This window comes from Pinus tabuliformis, chromosome 6, assembly GCF_031772625.1.
Source record: "Pinus tabuliformis cultivar Carrire ecotype Pingquan chromosome 6, CPIR1, whole genome shotgun sequence".
Lineage (NCBI taxonomy): Eukaryota > Viridiplantae > Streptophyta > Pinopsida > Pinales > Pinaceae > Pinus > Pinus tabuliformis.
In genome coordinates, this window is record NC_142292.1 from 371,086,004 (window position 1) to 371,097,306 (window position 11,303).

Below are 11,303 nucleotides of genomic sequence, written 5' to 3' on the forward strand. Positions count from 1 at the left end.
AATGTTTTGAAAGGAATTTGGTAAATCTTTCAACAAAAATAGATTAAAAATTAAAATACACTGGCAATTTGATTGTATAGACAAACAATAATTTTATAGCAAAAGCTATAAAATGATATTATTAAATTAATATTTTAAAATGATATTATTAAATTAATGTTTTAAAGTTTTAAAAAGTACTTTTAAAAAATAAAAAATCTAATATTTTTTTAAATAATAAAACAAAATTATTCAAACCAATGAAATGAAATAGTTATTATTAACTACACTCTTACTATTCAAGAGAATTTAGAGCATTTAAAAATAACTTATTATTAAAGGATTAGATTTTAGTTTTTCTAAAATATCTATTAAGATTCTTAAACCATAATTATTTTATTAAAATTAACTCTTAACTAAATAAAATAACCTAAAAAGTCAAGGTTTTATTTTGTATCTCACTATAATTGCACTAAGAAAACTAATTAATCAAATAAAAACCGTTTATTTCATATTAGTACAGCCACTTTATAATAAAACAAAGATAATTAACATTTTTTTGTGGGTTAAAAATGTTTTCATTAGATTTCAGTAAGATACGGCTTACAAAGGTTGTAATAGCAGCCTCAACTCTCTCATTCCAACCAGATTTTAAAATCATAATAGTAGCCTCCACTTTCTCATTACGACCAGACTTTTTAGAGCAAAAGAAACTAACATACATATTAAAAAACAACTAACGTACAGTTTTGAGAGCAAAAGCTTGGACATAACAAAAATGACAACTAACATACATACCAAAAAAACAACCAACCTACATTATTTCTGGACAGCTTTCAAACAAACATAACTTACATAAACAAAAAGGAAACTATAGCTAACAGCTGCATACCAAGGTGGCTAGTGAGAAGGAAGTACAGGAGAAGCAGCTAAAAAACCTACGGAGTCATGAATATCGAAATTAACATGAATATCGAAATTAATATGACTTTCTAGATTAACTTAAATTTTAACCTGTGGTCTTTCTCAAGACACCACTGTTCTATTCCATTATTTAGGAAATTTGTGTAAACAAAATGCATAACGCTACACAGATAACAGCATACGTACCGAGCTAATTCCTAGCTAATTATGTTAGCAGGCAATGGAAGCGTAGCCTCCTTACTATGCAGCCTCTTATATTTTTAAATGGCCTGAACTTTGCATCCTTCTATGTGAGTTATGAGGCAGAACCCAGCTAGATTTTAACAGTTTGCAAATCAGTGTAACTCCCAGAAGCAGGTCTCGCAAGAAAGTTAGGATTCTGTTGTCCAGCCAGTATTACCACCACTTTGTTTTCTTCAACATCTTGATTCCTTGAGATCTCATTCTGCGAAGCCAACTCAGTGGAAGCACTGAGTCTCTGTTCATTATTAGGATAACCGGTGGTTTTCCAGTATGAACAAGCTACTATGAGTAATGCAAAGGCTACCAGAACTAACAAGGTAGTCACCCCTCCAAACAGAAAAGGAACAGGCCATTGCCCTTGAACTTGGTTGGCAGTGACAGTGACATTCGCCTCTGTGTTATCCATTGAGTTTGAGTCAACAGGACATGCAGGTCGCAACAGAGGCCAGAGACAACCTTGAATAACAACAAGAAGTTACTCACAACTTCTATTATACCAATTTCAAGTAGCCATCTTAAAAATACAGACAGACATGTGCCTAATGGAAGTTGAATACCTAACTAAACCCTAATGAAAACTTGAACATGCAGGTCTCAACAGAGGCCAGAGACAACCTTGAATAACAACAAGAAGTTACTCACTACTTCTATTATATCAATTTCAAGTAGCCATCTTAAAAATACAGACAGACCTGTGCCTAATGAAAGTTGAATACCTAACTAAACCCTAATAAAAACTTGAACATGCAGGTCTCAACAGAGGCCAGAGGCAACCTTGAATAACACCAAGAAGTTACTCACAACTTCTATTATATCAATTTCAAGTAGCCATCTTAAAAATACAGACAGACCTGTGCCTAATGAAGGTTGAATACCTAAATAAACCCTAATGAAAACTTGAACATATAAATGATAGGAGGATGGCCACCATTCGGATTTGTTGAACCGTCGTGATTTCATGATCGAATATCACTTGATTTTCGTGCCAGATCCATACGGTATTCCTTCACTTTCTGTAAGTCGAGCGTGTTGGAGACGAGAGGAGGTACTAAATGTCTCCAGGGTTTGCTGGAACTCAAGGGTTTGCTGGAACGCTGCAGAGCACTGAGATCCGTAGGCCTTACTTACTACGTAACAGCACGTACAGCAAGCACGCGGTACTTGCCACCCGGCCTGGAATTCCAAATTTGATTACGGTTATTTGATTTTCATGACTGTAACTTCATTATTTTTATATAGATTCTAGAGAATTGGATTGGTCTATAAATTTCTATAACAATTAAGAAATAGACTTGAACTTATAATTAAAACAAGAAAGCCAATAACTCACTGGTGCGACTTTATACTAATATAAAACTGTTTAAGAAATATATATCAACAAACGTTACTATGACAAAATAATATAATATAAAATTGTCTAAGAAATATATCGACAAATGTTACTATGACAAAATAAGTGTTGCAACTAAGCAAAATGTCTATCTTGACCCTGATTTAAATAAGGGAAACTTAAATACTTGGAACCTCAAATTTACATTTCAACTTTTCATTATTATCTGTGACTTTTTTTAAACTTTTCATTATTATCTGTGACTTTTTTTAACTTGTAATCTTTGACGTTACAAAATATTTGTAACCTCAAATTTACATTTCAATTTTTCATTACTATTTGTGATTTTTTTTAACTTGTAATTTTTGATGTTACAAAATTTTCATTACCTCACATATTACTTTTTTTAATCAAAGTTATATAGTAGCTTGTACCTATAGCTTAGATTAAATATAGTTTAATTAAAGAAAATAATAATAGAGACAAAGATTTCATCATAGAAATAAAATAACTAATAAAATATTGTATTTTTAAATGGCATCACAAAAAATTAAGAAATATGATTAATTAATATTGTTTGTATTAGCATACAAATATATGAGAATTGAAGTTTATGTCAAGCCAAGATGAGGAAACAGAGCATGGCAACAACTTAAATAGGGATCAATGTAGAGACACTTATATATATATATCTATATATATATATATATATATATATATATATATATATATATATATATATATATAGATATATCTGTGTGTTTTATTTTTATTAATATATATTGTTTATAATTAAATCTATTAAAATACGTTTTTAATATAATAAGTCAATTTCAATTAAAAATATTCTTGAAAAATTATAATTTATAAAAAGCGAAATAACAGAAGAAATCAAAAGAAAAAATCAAAAAGTTAAATAAAAAGGAAATAAAACTAAAAACAAAAAATTAATAACTAATAAAAATAGAATTTAATAAAGCAATCCATAATAAAACCTTAACCAATCACTTTATAAATAAATAAAATTAAATAATAATAAAAAAAAAAATGAATTCTTAAAATTAAATAAGGTTATAATTCTGTTGTAAAAAACAAAATAACACTCCAACAAAACTAAATAACTTATACCATAACTTAAATTAAAAAAAATACCAAAACCCAAAACATAAAACATTTGAATAAAAAAATATACCAAAACCCAAAACATAAAACATTTAAATTATTTATTCAAAATGGATTTTAAAAATTTTAAATTAAAAAATATAAAACTTTAATCAATTTGAAAAGAACAGAAAAAAAAATTCCCCTGGATCACCGAAATATTGAAACTTAACTGTAATCTACGTTTTAAAAAAAAAAATTGGGAAAATTCCTGTAGTGTTTTGCACAAATTTAAAGCCTCGTAACTATGGCAAAATAGAAACCATTATAAATAATACGGATGCCAAAGTAGTAACTCCTAGGTAATGCCAAAGGCAGCCTAAATAATATAGTCATGGCTTGGAGGCCGCCTCAAACACGGTTGCAGGTCATGCGTCCAGTGTGAGGTTCTGACTGCTGCAGGGCATGATCTGACTCCATCATGAGGCTAAGAGTTGCAGTCGGCCCGCAAGATGCCTACGGTACCTGCGCTCTGTGGTTGCATCTGAATGCGGGGCGTGATTTCTAGCAGTTTTGCGAATGGAGTAATGGTTCTCCTTTTTCGGAGTCTGTTGAGTAAATTATTTTGAAATTCCAGAGGCTTTAAAGCCTGCAAGCTTACACTGTTAATGTAAGCCAAAACGTTTAAATGCCAAAACGTTTTTTATCATTATAATAAGTTTGATGATGTTTGAGTTGTCCGTTGTGTTTTTCTCAAATGTTTTTCGGGGTTGGATTTCCTTCGCTTGGACTTAACGTTGGCCGCACCCTGAATAAAACACTCTTAGGATGCTGAAACATTGAAATATATATAACAAAAATTCGACCCCTTCGTTCCTCGAAGAAGGCATTGCCAGGGATTCTTAGGCTCCATGTACAAATAAGTAAGCAAAAACACCCAAGGAAATTAATGTATTTCTTCGATTTTATATTTTTGATAAATATAAATTTAATAATATTGTTATTTTAGTTGTCCCTTGGGTGCAGTTCACTTCAGTTGGCCATAGCCATCTAAAGGAAGTCTTGTAAGTAAAAGATTGGCGATAGCCATCTAAATGAAGTCGTGTAAGTAAAAGATTGAAGATTCAATTTCATTAGATGTGATCTAGTTTATTGTGAGGGAGATATGTCTTAGAGGTTAGCTTAGAGGAAGACAGGTCTTAGGTTTTAGGGGTTATAGTAGCAGCCCCTAGGATCTGGTATTAAATATGTGTTACACTAGTATTAAGATTGAAAATTCAATTTCATCTCATGTAATCTAGTTTATTGTGAGGGAGATACTTCTTAGAGGTTAGCGTAGAGGAAGATAGGTCTTAGGTTTTAGAGGTTATAGTAGCAACCCCTCATTCACGTATTAAATATGTGTTACACTAGTATTAAGATTGAAGATTCAATTTCATCTGATGTAATCTAGTTTATTGTGAGGGAGATACGTCTTAGAGGTTAGCCTAGAGGAAGATAGGTATTAGGTTTTAGAGGTTATAGTAGCAGCCCCTGGAATCGCTTATTAAATATGTGTTACACTAGTATTAGATGACTGATTTATGGATTCTTATATATCTCTATATATTAGTTGAGATATATTAGTTATTAAAGGAAAAAATTGTTTTTAAAATCACTTTCTACAAATAAGATCCATCATAACCATTTACAATAGGGATAAAATCTATTAAGGCTCAAATTTCATGTAAAGTAAAAGAATTTAAAAAGTTTTCTTAATAGATATAATCTATCTAGTTGTAGATTACACAATTTAAACTTGGATCAAAATGTAAATTAATGTGACTAGTTGAAATGTTTACACAACTTAAACTTGGACAAAAATGTAAAATAATGAGACTCCATGAAATGTTTTGACTATAATAATTTATTTATTTTAATTAATTTTTTTTAAGGTAACCAGGGTTCGTAGTCATTGAGTGGCAGTTACTTCTGCAATAATCTAGACAGATTTGCCTAATATATCGAGTCTAACTCCGAGGGCATAATACACACAAATTTTCCTAATATATGGGGCCTAGTTCCAAGGGCATCTATTAGCAACGACGAGAGTGGCAGTTACGTCTGCAATAATCCACACATATTTGCCTACTATATCGAGCCTAGCTCCAGGCCCAAGGGCATCGAGTAGCAACAACGAGAGTGGCATCAATGACGAGAGTGGAAGTTATGTTTGCAATAATCCACACATATTTGCCTACTATATGAGGCCTAACTCCAAGGGCATAATTACATCTGCAATAATCCACACATATTTGCCTAATATATGGGGCCTAACTCCAAGGGCATCGATTAGTAAGGGCGAGAGCTGCAATAATCCACGCATATTTGCGAAATATATTGGGCCTAACTCCAAGGGCATAATCCACACACATTTGCCTAATATATCGGGCTATCCCTTGGGGCTCTTTTGTTTTTAAATTAAGTTATATAAATATACACACTTTTTTCTTGTAAAACCATATATAATATATAGTTACTTCAAGTTGAAATATTTTATTTAGTATAGGCATTGAAATATTTTATTTATCAAACACATTTTTCATACTACAATGGTTTTTTGCTATTAGAACCTTGCATATTAAAATATTTTATTTACACAACTTAAACTTGGACAAAAATGTAAAATAATGTAACTCCTTGAAATTTTTTGACCATAATAATTTTGTTATGTAAATATACACACTTTTTCCTTTAAACTATATATAATATATAGTTACTTCACCTTGAAGTGTTTTATTTAATATAGGCATTGAAATACTTTATTTATGAACCATCCTTCATATTACAGTGTTTTTTTTCCATTAGAACCTGTCATATTAAAATATTTTATTTCAACCAACAATAAATTTTTTATTATTAATAATATATTTTTAAAGATTACTCAAAAATTTTATATCAATAATAATATGAATCACATTTTTCTTTTTTAATAATACGTAATTTAATTAGTTAAAATATATGTTTAAATAGTTCTATATAAAATATACATTGAAAATATAGTTGTTCATATTAAAAGTGTATGAAGTGAAAGTGACATACTTTATCAAATCTTCTTTATAATAAGTAATATTAAAAACGAAAAATTAATATGGTAAAAATTCAACTCTTAATGTTTTATAACTTTTTTAATTAGCATTTGCACCAGATGTTGCAAAGAAAATGTTGTAAGGCATAAAGCGCGGAAATCCATTATCCATGTAGTGTGTGCATTATTCAACAAGGTTGATCTCTCTAAATTTGTTGCAAACATTTATGTTGTTGCATTGCTATTTTATTTAGAATCTACTACTACCTCCTCTTCTTGGAATATTAAATTTCTTGTCATCCCATGATGACAATCCCTCTAATTATTGGCATCACAATTTTTTGCACTTTAGTGGCTTTACCTTCAACCTAAAGAAACATGAATTTGAATCACTCAATGAAAAAGAAATTGCTAAATTGCTATTTATCAGGTTTTGAGTAAAAATAATTAATAACTCATATTTACAACACTTTAAATATTTACAACCTTTTAAGTCTTGTATTTATAACTCATATTTATAACCCTTTAAAATGAAACTAACTATCTATATTTTTGTTAATAATAAAAAGAATCTTCTTTATAAAACTGACACTCACATGCTACTCCTATATATTTATCTTATATTTAATATTCAGTGTCCATCAATTGAATGACAAGATGAAAGCTCAACTTAATTTCACCTTTGTGAACTCCTTGGTGGGAATTCATGTCCCATTAATTTAATGGAGAATTGAAGTTTCAAATACAATACACATTTTATACCAGATTCGGAGAGTTCATGAACAAACTTTCAAGGTTTTAATGGATCTAGGTCATTTGTATTTTCTCTGATGTTCTGGGTCATTTGTATTTTCTCTGATGTTGACTATACTAGCAATTGTCCCAAAAGGTACAAACCTTAATGTCCTTTTAATGATCAAGCCTTATGTGAAAACAATCATATTGATCCACTAGTGTACATTGATTTGTTACATTTGTCTTGGTCAATAATAGAGGTGTAACAAATATGCATTGAAATCGTAGAATTTTAAGCATATAACCCATTAAAACGTGACTTAAAAGTTTAATTGGTAATTATTTATTCAGTGATTTGTACATTTTTAATTGCAATTTCTCTTGAAAACCAATGTTTTATATCAAAATTTTAAAATTTAACACTCACTTCTCTCATAGTCTGGTGTTTCTTTATTTGATTGTGGTACTTAAGATTGCCTTTCTCCAAAGTATCCAATGTGAAGATGATATCTTATGTGTTTCCGCTTTCTCAGTAGGTTCATGTGATTATTATTATTTTTGGTGTTAATGTTTATGTTTTTTTTATGCCCATCCATTATTTATTATCTAAACATTGATGTTTGAAAATCCGTAAGTGGCTAGTGTGGAAATTGCAATGTATGTTGAGAATTTGGTTATCTAGTAAGCTTAGAGTCATTCTTGAGTCATTATCTTTACCATCTCACGAAGAAGAAGAAGAAGAAAAGCTTATTGAATTGAAAAATAACCCTAAAAGGTATTAGGATCCATGGGTCTTTTGTTTTTGCATCATGTAGTAAGATCACATGGCTAATTGATTATGCCACATGAAGAATCAGCCTTTGCCAATATTTAGGCTTATAACTAGGTGATTTTTTCTACTAATATTCTTATACCAATTTACCATGATAATTCTCTTTTAAATTAAAACGTTGTTTGCAGGCTATCACGGGAGCCGAGCATTTGCTCCCTGAAAATATACCTTCAAGGTTCCTTAGGTGGATAGCAGAGCTACTATACTTGACATTGGTAGTGTCCAGTAGCTTTTCTAGCGTAAAATCTGCTATGTATGGCTCCATGTCAAAGCCCAGAAGGATGTTGCTTGGCTTAATATTTCCATGAACAAACTTCCTTTCATGTAAATAAGCCAGGCCTCTGGCTACTCCCTTTGCAATTTTAATCTTGGCCAACCATGGCAGATAAAAGGGATAGTTTAATGACCTTCCTGCAAGATTCGAGAGATATAGTGTTAGTCAAAGGATCTGAAAAGGATAGGCCACTAAGAACCTTAGATGCTGAACAAGATGATCGAGATTAGCATGCAACAAGAGGAGAATTACAATTCAAACCCTACATGATAATGGACTCCCTTTTGCAATGATTACAGACAACTGGATTTGGTTATCCAGAATGTTGAAATTGAAAAGGAATCAATACTCTTTGATAAGCAAGGAAAGAATTATGCTCGACCTCAGGGAACTCAGTGGGAAAAAATATCAATAACTAGTTAATATTGATTTGCATCAATTTCTTTTGGTTCAACCAGCAATTAAAATCCATCCCCTGCCATTGCAACAATAATACACGATATATCACCTTCCCATTAAAACTGAGAATGAGCTACAAGTAAACTGTGAGAACGCGGATGCCTCATAAGATCCATGAGCTTTGCTACAATCCTCAACTGTAGAAATATTGAAATTTTTAAGAAGACTCTGTCCATTTCATAAGCAGCTGAGTTGACAGCAGAGTTTGTCTGTTGCTGAGTCCTAATCATAGAGGTGTCTATATGAGTTATGTCAATGTCGAAGTAGAGCTGTTGAATATGGAATGTGGGTGTAAGTCCTCATCTCTTTCCAACTTATGTCAAAGCAAGGATGCTAAATAGGAAGAAAGAATTAGTTAATCGGTTGTGGATGATGGCATTTTTCCTAGAAAATGCAATACCTCCTTCATTGATGGTCTCTTTTGAGGGGAAGCAGAAGCACAACTCAATGCAGTCCCCACAGACACTAAGATTTCTTCCCTTCCTTCAACCTCTAGTCGAAGAGTAGGATCTATGATGCGCAAAAGGCGATGCTTTTCATCAACAAAGTTTTGACCCCATGCTGCAAAATCCTTATCTGAAGGTGGCTTCCTAGTAAGAATCTCCAGAAAAATAAGCCCAAAGGAATAAACATCCCACTTTTGAGAAAGAGGAGGGGAGATAGAGGTCCACCTTGCCTTAATCCACATTCAACTCTAAAGAAAGGAGAAGCAGAGCCATTTATGAGGACTGCAAAGGATGCCGAGGAGATGCAACTCATAATCTAATTGATAAGTCTATTTTGAAGCCAATGTGGGTGAGGAACTCAAATATATAGCCAACTGACATGATTGAAAGCTTTGAAGAGATCAATTTTCAGAATGTCTCCTCTTAGACGCCATTGTTTAAGATCATGGAGGCCTTCCTAGGCGACACCAATGGCCTCGTGAATTTGTTTTCCTTCGAGAAAGGCGAACTGTTCCTCAGAGATAGATTTGGATAGGATGGGTTTGATGTGAAGAGCTATGGTTTGGCTATAATTTTGTAAATGCAATTACATAGAGAGAGGGCGAAAATCATCAAAAGAAGAGGGATCATCGGATTTGGGAATTAAAGCAAGGAAGATGGAGTTGAAGGAGGCATGCATATGACCAGTAGATTTGGATTCTGCAATGACTCTTAAGAGATCATGACCAAAGAGTTAAAAAATAATACCAAAAGAATTCGTTTGTTTAGCCATCTGGCCCCAAGCTCATCTTTTTCGAAGCCACTTAAAACCTTCTTGAGGTCTTTAGCAGTTATGGGTTCCATCAACATCTCGTTGTCGTATGGAGCTGAAATCTTGGGAAGAACAAGGCTAATTTGACCACCTTGACTATAGAGGCTCTCTTGGGTTCTTTGAAAGGAGAACTGAAATGGTTGGTCACCATTGTAGCAAGATTCTCGAAGGAGGAGGTTGTATTCCCTTCTAGGCCCCTTAACGTCCATACAATATTGCTCATCTTCCTCCCTTTGGTGTAATTTTGAAAGAATTTAGTATTCTCATCATCTCCCTCTAGCTAAATGGCTCAGCGTTTAAGTCTCCAAGCTGCCTCAATGTCAGCGAAGAGTTTTTTCTTCCACCCTTCCAATTGGGTTAGGAGTGGCTTTGATATTGTGTGAGACTTGGTTAACCATGGATGTCTATCAAGATAATTTATTTCCATCGTAGGTAGCTCCCATCCTCAACCCCTCCCCATGAGGTTTGAACTTGAGATCTAATGGAGACTAGATCTCATATAAACCAATGGTCTACACCTCATGGATTTAAGATCACTATGTATACATGCTAAATTTCGTATATAAATGCATTCCTAGATTTGTTAGTTGCCATTAGACTGTGACTCTAGTTTATTGAGACTAAATTTGAGTAGCAAATATCATTGTTTGCATATTTAATTGCAGTTATTTCTTTTAATCCTAGTATTTGATTTCACATCTAAATTCTATACACATGGTTGGATCTATTATGGAATCTTCACATATCATGTATGTGGATGTTGATTAGGTATTGTAGTTATCTCTTTTAATCCTAGTATTTGATTTCACATCTAAATTCTGTACACATGATTGGATCTACTATGGAATCTTTGCATATCATGTATGTGGGATGTTGATTAGGTTTGCTTGTTGATTTCAGGGATGCAATATAATTTCACCTATGTTTTTGCATACAAAATATGTTCTACTATGGGAGAGTACAATTGAAAAACCATATAGGAAATCTGATTTGAGAGCAGAAGAAATTTTGAATTGGAGTGCCCCTATGACCATGGGAGGCGTGTCTGCATACATGACATACTGTAACTCTCAAATTATCACAAACAAGATTCTAATATTTG

The 11,303-nt window shown here is 32.2% G+C and overlaps 1 pseudogene; it reads right to left on the minus strand.

Annotated features, from left to right (window-relative positions):
- Positions 1-1,216: 1,216 nt before the first annotated feature.
- LOC149258838 (protein GLUTAMINE DUMPER 5 pseudogene) lies at positions 1,217-1,552 on the minus strand (annotated as a pseudogene).
- Between the last annotated feature and the right edge of the window lie 9,751 nt (positions 1,553-11,303).